Source organism: Phascolarctos cinereus, unplaced genomic scaffold, assembly GCF_003287225.1.
Source record: "Phascolarctos cinereus isolate Bilbo 61053 unplaced genomic scaffold, phaCin_HiC Scaffold_1;HRSCAF=81, whole genome shotgun sequence".
NCBI lineage: Eukaryota > Metazoa > Chordata > Mammalia > Diprotodontia > Phascolarctidae > Phascolarctos > Phascolarctos cinereus.
This window is the reverse complement of record NW_027555514.1, coordinates 226,884,096-226,894,164: the sequence shown is the minus strand read 5'-3', so window position 1 is coordinate 226,894,164 and position 10,069 is coordinate 226,884,096. Positions and strand designations below refer to the sequence as shown.

Below are 10,069 nucleotides of genomic sequence, written 5' to 3'. Positions count from 1 at the left end.
TGTGGACTAGTTGTATGGGAGAGCTTGGCTCTATTTTTTCCTGTTCTACATCTTGACTGTGTCTCCTGTCATTTGATTATTTATAGAATCATAGATTTTGAGTTCAAATGTACCAGCCCAAACCCTTCATTTTACAGATTAGGAAACTGAGGTCCAGAAAAGTTAAATGACTTGCCCAGAATCACATGTTTACTAAGTATCTGAGGTAGGGGATAAATCCAAATCTTCCTTGCAATGCCAAAGCAAGATAAAATTTCAATATAATTGACTGATTAAAAAAACTAAAATGATGCAATATTGGATAATTGTATTGAACTCTACTGATAGGGATCATTTGATGTCAGAACAAAATATAAATACATGCACTAAATGAAAATGTGACCCCCTCATATGGGGTTTGCTTCATAATCACTTATTTGAAAAAATATGAGTGAAGAGTTAAATATAGTTGGTCAAGTTGTTACAGAAAAACAACTTTACAAAAAACAATCCAGGCTCTAGGCAAAAATTGTGTGATGCTATGGGGAACAGAGAACAAGGCACTCCTATATTTCTGTGAAACATGCTGGCCTTCTCTTTCCAAAGAACTTTGAAGGGAATTTAAGGTAGAAGAAGAAAATAATTGGCATTTTGTAAGTGATAGTCAAAGAGATGAAACAAGTTTATTTTATAATAGTTTTTCTCCTGAATTTTGGATATTCCCTGGTTGTTTTTTGCAAATCTGAATTCTCTAAGTTTATCAGTGCAAGGTTTTCTATTTCATAGCATGATTCAGAATGATAAATTGTCTGCATTTATGAAAAAGTTAGAGCTATGGATAATACATTTACAAGATAATATTTTTATATATTTACAAATTAAAAAATATTTATTCTTCAAATGAAATAGAAGTAGTATTACTTATTAATCATTTGACTGCCCTTCAGAAGCAATTCTTATTTCATTTTGAAGAATTAGATATTTCTAAATATGAATGGATAAGGAATCCATTTTTCATAGACAGCTATGATACATTAGAACCTGTCCTTATTTAAATGGCAGCAAGATCTGGATCCTCATTCTGCAGGATGAATTAAAGATCAACTTCATAAGCTACAAATACAAAAAATATAAAGAATTTCATCAGTATCTGTACATTATATTATTTTATTGTATGATTAAGATTTGTGTGTTGCTATAAAAGCTAATGCATTCTTAATTTTATTTTGATAAATTGTGAGCTTTATTTTATGGCTCACAGTAAGGACATTGAAGGCTGGATAAGACATAACCAATGAACAACTTTGAATACAATTAGGATGAAATTACTGATCTAGTTGAGCATTTGGGCAAAGTATAAATTGAGAAATTATAGAGGGCAAAGACCATTTAAATCTTGTTTTTGTATCCCCAGCACCTTACTGTCACATAGTAGGTCCTCAATAAATACTTGATGATTGTTTTATGAAAAATGGAGGTCGTGACTTTTTTCTGTAAAAAAAAAGTGTCACTACATAATGTGTGGAAACTACTAGTGTGCAAAGAACTTTTCTTATAATTTTTATTACCAACCAATTTGACAGAACCCTACCAGAAGAGAAACTTCTATAAGGGAAATCTGGGCGTCTTGGCTTTTTACGGATTCATCAAGATAGGCCTGCAAATACCTTTAGTGAAAATCCTCTCTTGGGATTGCTTTAAGGTGACATCTGCAAAAAAGTAATATTCTGGAACTCGAGGATTTCCTTTTTCTGTTTGTGAAGAGGGAACTTGAACTCCAGTTACGTCAGTTTAGACTTATAACCCTGTTCTCCCTCTGGAGGGAGACACAGTCCAGCTTTTATATCAGATTCCATTTCCTCCCTTCTCATCTCTCTTACTCTCTCCTTTTTCTGCAGGAGCATTGTTTCCTTTCAGCAAGCGATAGTAGCAACTTGCAGAATTGACTGTTGGGGGAGAAGCTGAGGCGATGCTGCCGGATCTTTCTATCCCATTTTACTGCTAAACTCAGCCAGAAACCGTGGGTGCTAGAGACTTCTGGAGTTTCAATTGGATTCCGTGGGGCTGTAATTCATTCCTAATTCCCTGGAAAGATAGGTGGGCTAGGGTCTAGGTAAGATAGCAAAATTCTGTCGTTAAATGACTTTTTTTTTTTAAAAGAAATCTCCAGTTTCTTTTGCCAGTGCAGCTTTCGAAGGAGGGACAGGGAAGGAAGGTTTGTAGGTTCCAAACGTCCTTCTGTCCTTCTTGGGATCTGGATCTGGGCTTGAGTCCTCATTGCTGCCCCTCCTTTTCCCTTCCTTTCTCCCATCCCGGGGTCTCTAGTGAAGTGACACAGGCGACACCTGCCCGGCTGTGTTCGACTTTGGGACTCACACCTTTTCCTTCCTGGTGACAGTGCGAGGAGTAGTTGGGGCGGGGCAGGGTGGGGGCACTTCGCAAACCGAAGGTTTCCTGGGACCATTCGGAACATTCTAGAACCACTGCCAACTGTCCAGGAGTTGCTGTTAACCCGACTCTAGGAGCCAGAGCAAAGTCACAGCAGCTGGAGGGAAAGAGAGCTGCCTGAGACCTGCCAACATCAACCTTTGCTACCAGGACTGAGGAGCCAGGTTATCTTCGAGAAGGGAAGAAAGAGGTAACAGGAGAGACCGAGATCCATCCTGTCTCTCACAGTGTGTCTGCCCTAAACTCCAGCAACATTTTCCCCTTTCTACCCACCGGGGGAGACCGCGGGATCTCGAGATGACCGGGAAACTAGACAATTCGTGGAGAATGCTGCTTTCCTGAAGGTGATCCTCCAATTTGCCTTCCCCAAGAGAGAGAGAGAGGGAGAGAGGGCGAGCGGTAGGAAAGAACAGGGAGTTGGTGTGCCTGCCTGGGTGTGAGAGGCAGAGGGAGGAAAAAAGAGAGAGGGAGAGAGAGAAAGAAAAAGAGGCAGCGTGTGACGAGGATAAGTCTTTGCTCGGCATTAAAAGCAAACAAATCGGGACCGGTATAAGAGAGGTAATCACTGCAAGAGGCTCTTAGATTTCGTCAGTTGGGAGACTGAGCTGGACCTCATCGTTCCACCGAGGACCGGTGGCAGGAGCCAGCGGAGCTTCCTAGGGCTCCGGGCTTGGGCTATCTCAATCAACAAATCTTTTGATTACTTTGGCGCCGTGGGAGCAAAAAAAAATTAAAGAAAGAAAGAAAAAGAAGAAGAGGGAGACGCGCGCATCCTACCCACCACCGGCTTCGGGGATTCCAGTTTGGATTTCAGGAGATTCCTGAAACCTCTCTTTGCCATCCAAAAGGAGGAAATACACTCACGCGCACACACACGCACACGCACTCACTCACTCACTCACACACATTCACATATACACACACACACACACGCGCGCGCGCGCGCACACAGGGTCACACTCACACGCCCGCTCCAAGCACACACCACCAGACCGCAGGTCCCTATGCCCCTGGATGGTGAAGGCGGATTGGATTTGGCAAGCGATGCAAGAACGATAAGGCTGGCGCTGGCTCCCGGAAGCTACAGGAGCATCGCTAGGTGTTGCCACCGGGAAGCGGGGCTGCAGGTAGGTGCTACAGCAGCCACTTCAGCTTCCTTCCCAGCTGGAGGCTCCGTCAAGGGGTGGGGTGAGCGGGACTGGCCTGGCGCTGTTGTAGAGCAGGGCAACCGGAGCGGATTGGGGGTGAGACCCCACCACCCCTCCCTCTCCCTCGGTGGTCTCAGTCTGCAGTGGGCTCGAGGGCAGAAAAGGGGCATATACGGGTTGGGCAGGCAGTGTCCTACCTTCCTCCCCAAGGAGGGCCGTGGTGGGCACTCCAGGGAGAGGCGAAGGTGTTGGGGACACGATCCAAAGGCACAGAGAAAGGGTCCTAGTGAGGGGCTCCCTCTTTCTGCTCTCCGTTCCTTTGCTCCTAAATTGATCAAGAATCAAAGCCATGGGATCCCCAGTCCCAGATCAGTCCCGGATTGTAACCATATTGGACTCCTAGTAAGTAGAAAGAGTCTCGTACTAGGAAGGATCAATGGGATGTGTCAGGGCGCCTTTTCGAAAGCCCCACTTTCTGTCCACTTCTGATTAGTTAATTCTTTGGCCTGTCTGCCCAAGGTGGGGCGCTTTAGTGAGGTTATCGATTTCTCTACCTATTTGCATAAAGGATAACAGGCTGGTAAGCGTCATAGCCTCAGATATCCAGATATTTACTACAGCTTGAAGAATGATTTCTCAGGTGTTATGGTAACGATGTAAAAGAATTAAGAATCGTTTCATGAAGTGTTAAGGAAAAAAAATGCCTTGGAGAAGTGTGGTTTTTGACCTTTGCTTTCTGGACAGATCTCTCCCCCCCTCACCCCCCCATATCTTGGTAATGATTTGGAGTTTTCTTTCGGGGTTGCTTTGCTGATCCCGTTTTCTTTAAACAGACCAGTTTACCCCAAAGCGGTATTTTCTTTCGGGCTGCCGACCCTCGTTCACTTCGCAGTGGGGAATTAGCTCGCTATAACTGGTCCCCTGAATAGGAAAGTTTTGCAACTGCGCCCTATTTCTCTGAGAGCAGTGGGATTACTTGTTTAGCCTCTCTATGCAAAGAACATACAGCTGGAGCTCTCTGCGTTGGTGTACTTGCAGTAGTTGGAGCAAGCACCTTCCTATTCTGTGTATTATCTCTCTTCCCGACCAAGAGTTTAAACAATTGCCCGAAGCGCTTGGGATCAGATTTGTTACTATGTCCGTCTTGAGGAGAGTTTGGCTTGAGGCTGAGCGCCGAAGGACTCTCCTATTGACTTTTGTATGGTTCTTAAATGTGAAGTATATTTAATCCTAACTCTCAAAGTCCTTTAAAGCATCAGGATGTTTTAGGGTCTTCTCTACTCACCCGATGGATTTAAATAACCATTGACTAAATGATAAATATCTGGCTTCTGGCTTCCCAACTAGATTGCTTGAGACATCAACATTCAGACTGTTATCAATTAACTCTTTAAAACAGTTCTATTAGGCAATATGAGCGAAGGCAAATTTAGGAATTAACTTCAGATTTCTTGCTAAAGTGCCCAAATACAAGAAGTTGTCGAGATTGGAAGCACTTCCGAAGCCATTTGAAAACAAGAGCACAAAGATTATCTTTATTTATTCCAGTCTATATTTGCATGTTTACTCTCCTCCTGGTGGATCTCAGTCAATTTCAAAATTGACATTCAAGGTTTTCATTTTTAAAACTTCATACACAATCCATTTCCTTTCTTCCTCCTTCCCACTCCATTTTGCTCTTTATTACATCATGGGGACAATTGTTTAGATCTTTAGCTTACTATTGCCCTGCTTTTTAGAGATAAGCTGCTACTTGTAACCACACCGAACCTCACATTATCATTCTTCTGATTCCTGTCTAAAGAAATAGGTTGCATTATTTATAGGTATAATAGAATGAGAGCAGTGTTACTACTCACTGAATACTTAGTCTGCTTGTAGTCAAGCACAGAGAGACTTTTAAGTGAGAAAAATATACAGTTGGGCTATGTTGCCTGGTTAGCAGTAGTACAGTTTTTGAGATGAAATTCTCTTAATACTGTTTTTAATCAGTATGTTCAGTAGACTGCAACTAATCCAGCAAGTGCATTTGGTCACATGTTTGCACATAGCATATATTTCTTAAAGAGAAACCAAGAAATTCACACATTAAAGTTGACACTTGTACTGTAATTATATGGATTGTGTTAGAAGGGAATCCAGGTTTGGAAGTGTGTGTGTGATTTTATATATGTAAATAAGAGGTATTTTAGCAATGGCAAAATGATGTGTAAAGATTTATTGAATGCAGGTTTGTGGAAAAAGGGAACATTCTGTTTAATAACTACATTTGCTAACAACCAGGTTTCAAAATGTAATGATATAACCCTAAAAATGAACTCTATATTTAGATAAAGCTGCTTTATTCTTTTATGAAATATGAAATGTTAAAACCAAATGATGACATCAGAGTTCTTAAAATAACACCTTATACATGATCATGACCTCCCCCCCCTTCAAATTCTAGGAGCCCTTAATGATCTTATTTTAACAATGACTCTTTAAAATATTTTTAAATAATGGTTCAATATTAAGTTGCATTTTTTTCCTCTATCACTAACAACAGGATATGAATTACCTGTTACAGGTAGAGTGAAAGCAGGATCTGCCTCTACTGCAGTTTTTAGGCTTTTCCCCCTTCTTGTCTAATATAAGATATCAGATGAGAGATCTTGTCTTATCCTGCCTGTATTACACCTTGCCTATATAAATTGATAAACATTTGCCTATCTACTGTATAATTTGATCGAGGAATGCTTGAAAACATCACCATTTCTTTATCTGTATTTGAAATGATGAAACTACCAGAGACCAAACAGCTCTGTGCCTCTGCTTTTACTTCTGCAGGAATTTTATTAGAGATGCCTCATTAAGTCACATTATTCTGCAGCTGTTTTGCTCATTGAAGATTCAAGTAAAAATAGGGAACTTTATTGTGCAATGCAGTATTGTTTTTTTGGTTAAAAACTGTAAGTTAAAGCAGAAATATACATCCAGCAGATTCCCCTGTGATCTATGTCTGGCCTTTACAGCTGCAATTTATCAACCTGTTTATTAGTAGGACTTTATCAAAACAAAGAAAAGAAATGCATTAAAACTAATAGACAAAAAAGACTGGAGCTAGATGCAAAGGCCAAATCAACTGAAGAGATTTCACATCTGAAGAATTTATATATAAGCACATACACTTCTGCTCTATTTCAAAAAATTACATTTCAATGAAATACTGTGTGGATACAGATAGTGTGAGTCATTGATTTTTGTAATGCTATACAACACGGTGAACCTGCCATTTTCTCTGAACATGCAATACTTAAAGATTACATTTTATAGTTCTTAAGATTATAGATTTAAAGCTGGAAGAGATCTTGGTTACTATTTGGTCCAATCCTCTCATTTAACAGATTGGGAAACCGAGGTCTAGAGAGGGGAAATGATTTTCCCAAGGTCACATAAGTAGTAATTGGGATTTGAACTCAGGTCTTCTGACTATGGGTAGAACACAACACTGCACGGTTGCCTTCTTGGGAAAGTACTTGAATTTTTGTTGTAAATTATTTCAGTGTTAATTATAGGATCATTCCAAAATGCTATCCCATGTATGGTTTTTAGAGAGTAAATTCTGCATTTAGATTGAGATCATTACCTCAGGCAAGGGCAGTAGGATAGATCAAATACTGTTGAGGAGTCTTTGTTAGGTTCCTGTTTGGTGGCCACTGTTTTGCTGGGGAACTTGAGTAAATGGTATCTGCTCATTGCAATACTTCAATGTTCCCATCTGTAAAACTGGAATAATCCTACTTACCATCTATCTACTTTATGAAAACTGCCATGAGAATTAGTTGGCTGTGGTCTGTTAAGTACTTTTTTTGGGGGGGGGCTAGGCAATGGATTTAAGTGACTTGCATGGTCACACAGCTAGTAAGTGTTATGTGTCTGAGGCTGGATTTGAATGTTAAGTACTTTTAAGATATTAAAAAAATACTAGGAAAATGCATTCACTACGTTAATAAATATTAGTTATAATGATATGCCATCATGATTCTGGTTGGGTGTTAGGTGACAGAGCTATCAACAACTTTAAAGCTTCCCATGCCCTATGGAGAGGTGTACCATTCATCCTTGCATTTGTGAGAAATATGATTTGACCCAGTTGCTTTCCCAAGTATAAATGGATCCTTAGCAAAGCAAGATATATTGTAAAGCAATTATCCCATTCAAGCTCCTAGTATATTTTTTCCTTTATTTTGTTTTTATAGATATTTTGACTCACCAGGCTAGAAATGCAAAATGTAATTAAAAAATTTTTTTTTTGCCTTCTGTGCAAGGATGTTTGGGGGGATATGTTTTTAGAAACAAAGATAGGGAATTTTGATACATTTTAAGCACTGAATATCACAGTATGCAGTACTTATTAAACATAGGAGTCCACAGTCAAAACACAAACCATGCATAACATTAGAGCATTTTATTTTGTTCTACAAATTATAGTTACAGATTTTCCCAGAATCATACTCAGACTGTACTAAAAAAGCATGTTAAGTTGCCAAAGACCACCCACTTCCTATGTGTAAACCAATACATACTTCCATGAACATATGCTGGGCTTGAGACTCACTCATTGATAGACAGCCCTGCAAATAGAGTCAATGGTAATTTAGCTGTCTAAGCAATTGAGAACTCTGCCCATTGGAAATTCAGGCATTCAGTTTGATCTGGGATTAAGATGAACTGTGAACAAGCCAGCAAAGAGGAACGTATTCCATTCTGTTCTTTGTAATTCGTAAGGGCTATGATATCAACTGCAGAAGCAACATTTATGTTATCCTACCAGATAGAATGCTTTTAATCATCTCCTTCATAATTGTTTTTTAATTTCCCCAGACTGGACACTTAGCCCAAGGCACAACATTTACCAATACAAACCTTAGATTCACAATTCAATTTGTATTTATATTGCTTCTTTTAGAGACTAGAGATCTAAGAAAACTCTTTCGAGAGAGATGCAGTAATGTGATAATGTTGCATGCTGACAGTTATGGTGGGATACTGAGTACCATACTTTGACAAAATGGAGACAGCTGGCCAAACAAGTTTTCTTTGCTCTTTTGCCTCCTGGGGTGTCTAACGATCTCTCTCCACGTGATGCCTGGAGAGTTAAAAGAAGCTTTTGATAAATGTAAGATTTATTTTACTAAATAACTTCATATCTCTTGCAGTAGCAAACCAGTCATCTGTATAATTGCATATATGTGAGTGGGTAAGTGGGTTGACCTTTAAAGGTCACAAACCTCCTAAACCTTTTATTAAATGGTGTTAATTGCCAATGGCCTCCAGTAGCTCCATGTGGTTTCCTACAGTTGACCCTCATTATATACACTGATAATATCTGACTTCCATCATAGAATTGTTCAGCTCTTTCTATGGAGACATTGTTTAGAAATGCTATGGAAAGGGTCCACAATAATCTGAGTAAAGAAAGTTTTATGGAGAGCTTAGATTTGTGCCTAAGAACTGAAGGCATAATATATCACAGAATAACCTTGGCTATGATCAGTGATGTGTGTTCTTTTAATGCTATAACTTATAATTTGATATTTTTATTTATAGAATAAAGCTTTTACACCTTTTTATTTCTATGCCATTCTATGATTTTCTCCCTTTCTCCTTTTTCCTTCTGTGTGGAGAATTTTCAGTGATAACCAGCACAATTCAGACATGTAGATATGTTTGCCTTTTTCCCTTACCTGTAATAGAAATCATGCCTGTGCTCAGGAAGTATGTTGTATAATTTGTCCTTGTCCATCTTTTTCTTGTCCCATATTCATTGTGAAGTTGTAAAGAAAACAAAATCATCACACAAAACGAAGGTTATGTGATCACAGAAATCTTAGTAACAAAGCTACATCTCTTGTTGTAAAGGAAATAGATGAATTTTCAATCAATAAATCAAGAAGTATTTATTAAGCACCTATTGTGTACCAGGTGGAGGGATGGCAAGTACAATGGATGACATAATTCCTACTTACAAGGAGAATGTATTCTGATGGGAAGACAACAAATACATATACAAGTATATGCAGAATGGATATAAAGAAAATAAATTCAAGTAGTTAATTAGTAGTTTAGGAGAAGGAAATTGGGAAAAACTTCTTACAGAAGGTGGTCCTTCAGGTGAGTCTTAAAGGAAAAGAGGGATTCTTTGAGTTGAAGATGAGGAGGAAGTGCATTATAGTCTTAGGGAATGGTCAGTGCAAAGGCAGGGAGATGAGAGTTGGAGTGTTGTGTGTGAACACAGAGGATGAAGGAGATACAAGGTCATTTTGACTGAATTGTAGAGTACAAGAGAGGGAGTCATAAGGCTAAGAAGATAGGTTGGGACCAGGTTATAAAGGGCTTTAAAATCTCAACCGAAGTCAGGAGCCACTCAAGTTTATTGAGTGATGGGCATAGCAGACTTATTACTAAGAAAATCGCTTTGGCAGCAGTGATAGTCTGGAGACCAATTAAGAGGT

The 10,069-nt window shown here is 39.4% G+C and overlaps 1 protein-coding gene across 2 annotated transcripts in view; it reads left to right on the top strand.

Annotated features, from left to right (window-relative positions):
* Positions 1 to 1,922: 1,922 nt before the first annotated feature.
* The window catches only part of TAFA2 (TAFA chemokine like family member 2), a 550,698-nt gene continuing 542,551 nt past the window's right edge, over positions 1,923 to 10,069 (top strand). For both annotated transcript variants that reach the window (XR_002325239.2, XM_020990164.2), the window contains exon 1: positions 1,923 to 3,554. The gene's annotated coding sequence lies outside the window, so the exon portion shown is untranslated. The remainder of the gene's footprint in view (positions 3,555 to 10,069) is intronic.